Below are 8,262 nucleotides of genomic sequence, written 5' to 3' on the forward strand. Positions count from 1 at the left end.
TATGTACAAGTGTGTTTACATATACATCTATCTATCTATCCTCTATCCCCTGTCTTCTAATTGTGGTAAATCCCGTAAGGTGGGGAATGGGATATTCTGCAGAAATATGCTGCTGGATATGTTGGGTAAGCAAATTTAATTGCACTCAGATGCATTGGATATAAGTGAATCACTCAAATGAGTTATTTAATATTATATAGAAACAAAATTTTATGTAGTTGAAAATAATTGGTAGTTAAAATAATTTTTGTTGTTTGTTGTTTTTGTGTCTTTTTTTGTTTATATATACTATGGTGTGAATGTTTATGTCTCCCAAAATCATATTATGAAATCTAACTCTGGAAGTGGTAGTATTAAAACATAGGGGCCTTAGGGAGGTGATTAGGTCATAAGTGGGATTACAGTCCTTTTAAAGGAGACCCCAGAGAGTTCTCTTGATTCATTCATCATGTACGTTTACAGTGAGAAGATAGCCATCTATGAGGAAGTGGGCTCTCCCTGGATCTGCCCATTCCTTAATCTTGAACTTCTCAGTTCTAGAACTGTGAGAAATAAATTCCTGTTCTTTATAAGCTATTCAGTCTATATCATGTCCGTTCTAGCAGCCTGCATGCAGAAGGACACTATGACCTAAAACGAGAGCAATAAATATAAAGTTTCAGTAAAGTCAGTTGGTACAATGTTTTTTTACTTAGAGAAGTCATGCTGCTTCATGTTAAACCTTGATATTGTATATGTTTCTTGAAGGGCCACTTCTTACTCCTTTGTGTGTTTTCCACAAAGTCCAGGATGATGCCTTACATAAAGGTAATATTTTATAAATACTGTTGGAAATATATACTTCTCTAAAATATTATTTTGCCTACAGATTACTTGGATCCACTTTGCCTTGTGTAGAATATTTGAAATATATTAAGAACAGAATGTCTCTCTAAATAACATTTAGAATCATCATTAGTTTATGACTCCTGACTCATTTGTTTATGCAGTGATACTTACTGCAAGAACACCGAAGTTTGTAATATAATTTTTGAATTAATCATCAAGCTAGTTTATTTTAACCTATGAAAAAATAATTTCTCATGTTGGTTTAATTCTGCTCTTATGTTATGGTCATGACATTTTCATTAAAATAAAGTAGAAAATAGAAGTAAATAATAAATGAAAAATAAAAAATAATAAATAAATAAATAAAAGTAAAACTCTTGTGAAATGTTAAACTTTTCTTACTTATTTTGTTTTGCTTTTCCTCTACTATACTGGCAAAGCTGTATTTTGCAGATAGATACAATTTTCTAGTTGCTAGGTTTGTTACTTTTGCTAAAATTTTCAAAATATAAGAAGTTGAATAGTCATGGATTGTTTATTAAACTCCTTACCTACACATATAAAAATAAAACAATGATGGTGACCTGGGTATTTCTAAAATTGTATTCTGTTTTTCCATATTATGTTTTACAATGTAATTAATAAAGATTCTGCATATATTAACACCCATCCCTTCTATCTCATCTGTATGTCCATTACAGAGCATGTATGATTTCTATTCATTGCTATGTTGTGGTGAAGAGATTGTCTGAATTAGTCCTATAGTTATGCAGGTAGATCTTAAGCTATGGTGCTCCTGTTTATTTGCTTGTTCCTGATCAGTATGTCTGAAAGATGGTAACTATTGCATCAGGTATGACGATTAAAAAATATTATTGGTGCCTGATACACTGTGATGAAATAGGTAAGTCGATTCATAATTTGTTAATTAAATTAGAAAAAAATTCCTTTGGATTTGTCCTTTATTAAGAGTTTTTTTTTTAACGAATTCCTTGGGATGTCTTTTGTGTAATATATATCACATGCCTCAACCTTTAAATTTGAATGTAGAAAAGAGTTATCAGAATGAGCCTAGAAAATATTGTTATAAAATATTTGTGTTCCGTTATATTATGTTAACTTAGGAAATAATGGTAGTTATTTTTATTAGCATTTCCTACTTTCCACATGCCCTTACAGAAGAGATATCATGTTTTTCCTACTCTTTTTATCGTGGTTGTTATATTCTTCATGATCAATAACAATCAATGAAAATTCATAACATTAATTTTCTTTGGGAAAGTGATATTTTAGCAAGAATCCATGACCAAAAATTTTAGCTGTTGTTTTCCCAGGAGATGAGACTATCAATGTTCCAGAAATTTCAAGAAATAGAACTTATTAATTGTGTTGGTTGATGTTTATTGTCTCTGAACTTAGACGTGCATAATTCAATTTAAAATTTATTTTGGGGGCGCCTGGGTGGCTCAGTGGGTTAAAGCCTCTGCCTTCGGCTCAGGTCATGATCCCAGGGTCCTGGATCGAGCCCCGCATCGGACTATCTGCCTAGCAGGGAGCCTGCTTCCTCTTCCCTCTTCTCTGCCTGCCTCTCTGCCTACTTGTGATCTCTATCTGTCAAATAAAATAAATAAAATCTCAAAAAAAATGGAGTGGACCTTAGAGGGGTGCTTATCTGAAATTGAGGGACATTATAAAAAAAATAAAAAATAAAATTTATTTGGAATTGAAAACAAGATCTTATTGAAGTTTAGGCATCCCACTTTATATCAGGCCTCCAGTACATTCTAATTAATTTATAGAAAATATCATAAATATGAATGTCACTTTTCCTACTGCATTTATACTGAAACTGCAATGACTCAAAGATGTTAGATCTGAAAAGCACTACCTTTCTATAATTTCTGTTTCCTAGAAGGAATGGATATACCATTTTAGCACAATTATCCAACAGTATTCAAAACCACCATGAATTTTAAAACATAGTTATTACACCCTAAAAATCAAATATGAGGGACGCCTGGGTGGCTCAGTTGGTTAAGCAGCTGCCTTCAGCTCAGGTCATGATCCCGGTGTCCTGGGATCGAGTCCCGCATCCGGCTCCTTGCCCGGCGGGGAGCCTGCTCCTCCCTCTGCCTCTGCCTGCCATTCTGACTGCCTGTGCTCACTCTCTCCCCCTCTCTCCCTCTGATAAATAAATAAAATCTTTAAAAAAAAATCAAGTATGAAAATGTATAAACAACCAAATCTCTATCTGTAAATGAAATACTCCCACACAGATGGGTTTTAAAACTTTCTAACTTAAGGAATTTGATAGCACAGACTCAGGGTAGTAGTTTCAGTGCCTACAGTATACTTTCAGGGAGAGAGTAATGTAGCCTCTGAGTCACTTTCTGCCTAGAGATGACCTAATAGTGGTTCTGGCATTGTTTGTTTGTTTTTGAAAATACGTTCCTGGGCGTCATTCAGAAAATGCAGAGTTTGGCAATCTATATAAATTAAGGATGATCTTTTTGAATGTTTGTCTTTCACTACATCAAATTAACATAATTGGACAGAAATTCCACTAAATTAAGCATTGTTAGGAAACGTGTAAATTGGAGCTGCTCAAATTAGTTGCTCTTTGAACTATGTGCTGTTGGTTCAGGATTAGATAAGGAGTTTGAAGGAAAAACCTAAATCATTGCTTCCTTTTTTGAGAGAGTCTTAGCATATTTTCTTAAAACTAGCTGAAATAAACAATGTGTTTAGTCGCAAAGTGATTTGCATTTTTGCACAAACTCCCTATCTCCTTGAGAATTATAACAAATATTTCATGAAACATCATTGATCTTTACTTTGTTACACTGCTGTAAAGTACATTCAGAGTTGCCAGTTAAAAGTGTTAGTGTTGAGATGAAATGTCATGCATTTTTCTTCACTTCCATGCAAATGAACACAGTAATTTATTAAGACACAATGAAGAAAAAAAAATTGACAATGAGTTCCAGATTTGAAAAATCACTTGACATTCAATCCAAATTGTGAGTTTGATCGGTTACCGAACACATTATGATGCACCCCCGGTATTTTACAGAGATTATTTTTTTCTTACCAATTCTTGATTATTCTGTCTTGCAATGCAGAGAAAGCTAAGTAACTTAAAATAAACTTCTGTTAATTTTGATTGTTATAAACTTAAAATTGATTAATTTCCATATACAGAGTTAAAATGTTCACAATTTACATTAAATATATATTCTGTGTATAGCTTGGAAAAATTATACTGAAAATTGAAATTAAAATGATGTTGTATATAGCTGCAAGAAGCCGCCTGTCCCATTTCATCTTACTATATAAGTTGTGTCAGGTAATTTATAAAATCCCTAGTGCATAACAAGTCAATTTATTTTGGAATGGGTAGTAATGTTTCTTCTTATTTCTAAATAAGAGTTGGTCTATGAGTGCATCTGCAACTGTATTTTTCCTAAGTGGCTTCATGGTCTTGAACTGCGAAAGCTCAGAACATTAAACATCAAAATAATATATTTTGACATAATTAGACATCAAGGAAATGCAATTAAAATGACACTGAGATATCACTACACACTTACCAGAATGGCTAAAATAAAATATAATGACAAGACCAAAAAAAAAATACCATTTTATGATACACAATGGCAAGTTGTACCATCACTTAACCATCTCAGACTAGTGTAGTGTTAAATTTGTTTTTCTAATCAATGCTTTGGGTCACTTACCACTTTTCAAGGATATAAAGTGCTACCATTTTACTTAAAACTGTGAAATTTGGTCAGATTATATTTCAATTTATGTTAAAACATTCTGTAAACTGTGTTAAACCTTGACATTTGTTCCCTCTGTTCAGTGAATAACACTATATCATATTCTGAAAAATACGCTTATTTTCATTTTGAAAAATATCCCTTTTTCCTCTTATGGTAATTATTAATATGAATTAATAGTAGAATGTGATATGGTTCCATATGACCATAAATACTTTATTGTATATTATCAAATTTAATAATGAATATAATGTACTTCTTTGGACAATTTTTAAAGACCAGTCTACTCTTAAAACAAAAAAATGGAGACGCTCTTCTTTAGTTCACACAAATTTCATTTTATTATATATAACCTCAGATAAATTTCAACAAATCATAATTTATTAAAATTATGTCTACTTAAAAATCTCATAGAAGAGTAAAACCATCAAAAATAAAAATAAACACACACAACACACACACATCACCCATGTATTGGCAAATCACAATTGCTGTAACAATACATTAGGCATTCCACAGTTAAGGGCTATCAAAATTTCCATCAGTGACAAAAAGATTTGTATCCAAATGGACTGATTTTCCAGAATCCAAGAAAAAGTCTCCTAGGGTTTATTTAAAGATAAATATTTGAACAAATACTTCTAAAATTTAGGAAATTCAGAACATACGATTAAAGAATATTTGCAGTGCAGACTCTATTCAATCCTTCCTTCAAAATGTGCCTTTGAGTACATAATTCTGTTTTCTCTCTCTAAATTGAGCTGTCCTCCAAGGAAGTGTTCTAAAATGTGTGTCTCTGTGTGATAAATGTTCTAAGACCTAACATGCTTCATTGTATTTTTACTGTGCTCTCAAATTTAATCAATAATTTGGCTTGATGTATAATATCTAGTTTCAAATATCTTTGCCATCTCTACAAACACCCAGCTGTCTCCTTTATATGCTATTACTATTGAGAATTCTGCTGTCAGTATTATTCTTGTACATTTTAGGTGATCTGTTCTTCTCTTGGGCATCATTTGTGCTCTTCTCTGTTTTTGATATTCTTAAAACTCACCATAAAGTATATGAGTGGTTTTGTGTGTGTGTGGTTTTTGTTTTGTTTTGTTTCTGATTTCTCATGTTTGGCATCATTTTAAGTCTGGTATCTTTTTCTTTAATTCTCCAAAATTTATCTCAGTACTTATTTAAATATTTACTTTATTTTTTTTTCTCTTCTGCTGCATTTGGGCAGAAGTCATTAATTTGTTTGTTTCTTTGTTTTTCCCAACTCATTTATTCATTTTACAGCTATATTCATCTTAGTCTCCATTTATCGTATTCTTTATTTCAACAATTTTCACTTAATTTATATTCACAGTATAGTATCTTTTCTTTGTATATGTATATCATTATTTTTCATATACTTTTAAGCTATTTTTAAAAATAATTTATTTATTTATTTGACAGTGAGAGATCACAAATAGGCAGAGAGGCAGGCAGAGAGAGAGGAAGGGAAGCAGGCTACCTGCTGAGCAGAAAGCCCGATGTGGGGCTTGATCCCAGGACCCTGAGATCATGACCTGAACCGAAGGCAGCGGCTTAACCCACTGAGCCACCCAGGCGCCCTTTTAAGCTATTTTTTAAAAGTACAGTCATTCTTTTTTTTTTTAAGATTTTCTTTCTTTATTTATTTGACAGAGAGAGATCACAAGTAGACGGAGGGCAGGCAGAGAGAGAGGGGGGGGGAGCTGACTCCCTGCAGAGCAGAGAGCCTGATGCAGGACTTGATCCCAGGACCCTGAGATCATGACCTGAGCTGAAGGCAGTGGCTTAATCCACTGCACCACCTAGGCGCCCCTAAGCTATTTTTTAAATTTCTGTTCCAATAACACTTGGATTGCCATATAAAGTTAACCACATCATCTTTTTTAGGTAAGTGATTGTACTTTTTATGTGCATAGTTATTTTGGTCCATGAGTTCAGCTCCTCTTAGGATCATCAAATCTCTGTAAAGTCTGGGTATGCTAGGATTTTCTAAGCAACAATAAAATACATTGAAACCTGGTAGCTTAATTATGATAATGTTTTCTTTCACAATCATTCACAATAGTATTACATTCTGAGTAGCTTCCTTCTATTTGGCAGCTATAGTGTTTGGATAAACTTGAATTGTGATATCACTGTGATAATGTGAATTAGCCAGGGTTTTTCAGAGAATTGGGAAGAGAAAAAAAGAAAGATATTCTCCAGGGCCAACTCTAGAAGTGACTATTAAAACATCTGTCCAAATTCAATTGAACAAAACTCAGAAATGCCATCTCCAGTGAAATACAAAGAAGATTATATATATAGTTCTGGGCACACACATCTCATTTGACCCAATGATGTACATCAATGAAAGACTGAAGGCCAATCACCACTCCATGGGAGAATTTAAAAATAAATTTACTAATGAGGCCAAGAATTCAGAATCACAAATACTTCAGAACTAATAATAACTGCCTTAACTTGATGTTATTCTATAAGATAAATCCTACGATCAAGTTTCAATTTTAAATTCTTACAATTTTAAATTCTTTTTTTTTTAACTTTTTATTTTTTATAAACATATATTTTTATCCACAGGGGTATAGGTCTGTGAATCACCAGGTTTACACACTTCACAGCACTCACCAAAGCACATACCCTCCCCAATGTCCATAATCCCACCCCCTTCTCCCAAACCCCCAACCCCAGCAACCCTCAGTTTGTTTTGTGAGATTAAGAGTCACTTATGGTTTGTCTCCCTCCCAATCCCATCCTGTTTCATTTATTCTTCTCCTATCCACTTAAGCCTCCCTGTTGCATCACCACTTCCTCATATCAGGGAGATCATATGATAGTTGTCTTTCTCTGCTAGACTTATTTTGCTAAGCATGATACGCTCCAGTTCCATCCATGTTGTCGCAAATGGCAAGATTTCATTTCTTTTGATGGCTGCATAGTATTCCATTGTGTATATATACCACTTCTTCTTGATCCATTCATCTGTGGATGGACATCTAGGTTCTTTCCATAGTTTGGCTATTGTGGACATTGCTGCTATAAACATTCGGGTGCATGTGCCCCTTTGGACCACTACATTTGTATCTTTAGGGTAAATACCCAAAAGTGCAATTGCTGGGTCATAGGGCAGTTCTATTTTCAACATTTTGAGGAACCTCCATGCTGTTTTCCAGAGTGGCTGCACCAGCTTGCATTCCCACCAACAGTGTAGGAGGGTTCCCCTTTCTCCACATCCTCGCCAGCATCTGTCATTTCCTGACTTGTTGATTTTAGCCATTCTGACTGGTGTGAGGTGATATCTCATTGTGGTTTTGATTTGTATTTCCCTGATGCCGAGTGATATGGAGCACTTTTTCATGTGTCTGTTGGCCATCTGGATGTCTTCTTTGCAGAAATGTCTGTTCATGTCCTCTGCTTAAATCCTTATGAAGAAGCATCATTTGGAGGGAGCAGTTTTCATAATTTATCATCCATCAGCCTTTTTTTTTTAAGATTTTATTTATTTATTGGACACACACAGAAAGAGAGAGAGATCACAAGTAAGCAGAGAGGCAGGCAAGCAGGGAGGGAAGCAGGCTTCCTTTTGAGCAGAGCCCGATGTGGGGCTGCATCCCAGGACCCAGAG

At 34.1% G+C, this 8,262-nt stretch overlaps 1 long non-coding RNA gene across 1 annotated transcript; it reads left to right on the forward strand.

The window, feature by feature from the left end:
- The first annotated feature begins 745 nt into the window (after positions 1-745).
- LOC309858015 lies at positions 746-6,330 on the forward strand. Its single transcript, XR_014308010.1, has 3 exons — positions 746-807; positions 1,602-1,681; positions 6,291-6,330. It is a non-coding gene; the product is annotated as an uncharacterized lncRNA (long non-coding RNA).
- The last annotated feature ends 1,932 nt before the right edge of the window (positions 6,331-8,262 follow it).

This window comes from Mustela nivalis, assembly GCF_964662115.1.
Source record: "Mustela nivalis genome assembly, contig: HAP1_SCAFFOLD_1724, whole genome shotgun sequence".
Lineage (NCBI taxonomy): Eukaryota > Metazoa > Chordata > Mammalia > Carnivora > Mustelidae > Mustela > Mustela nivalis.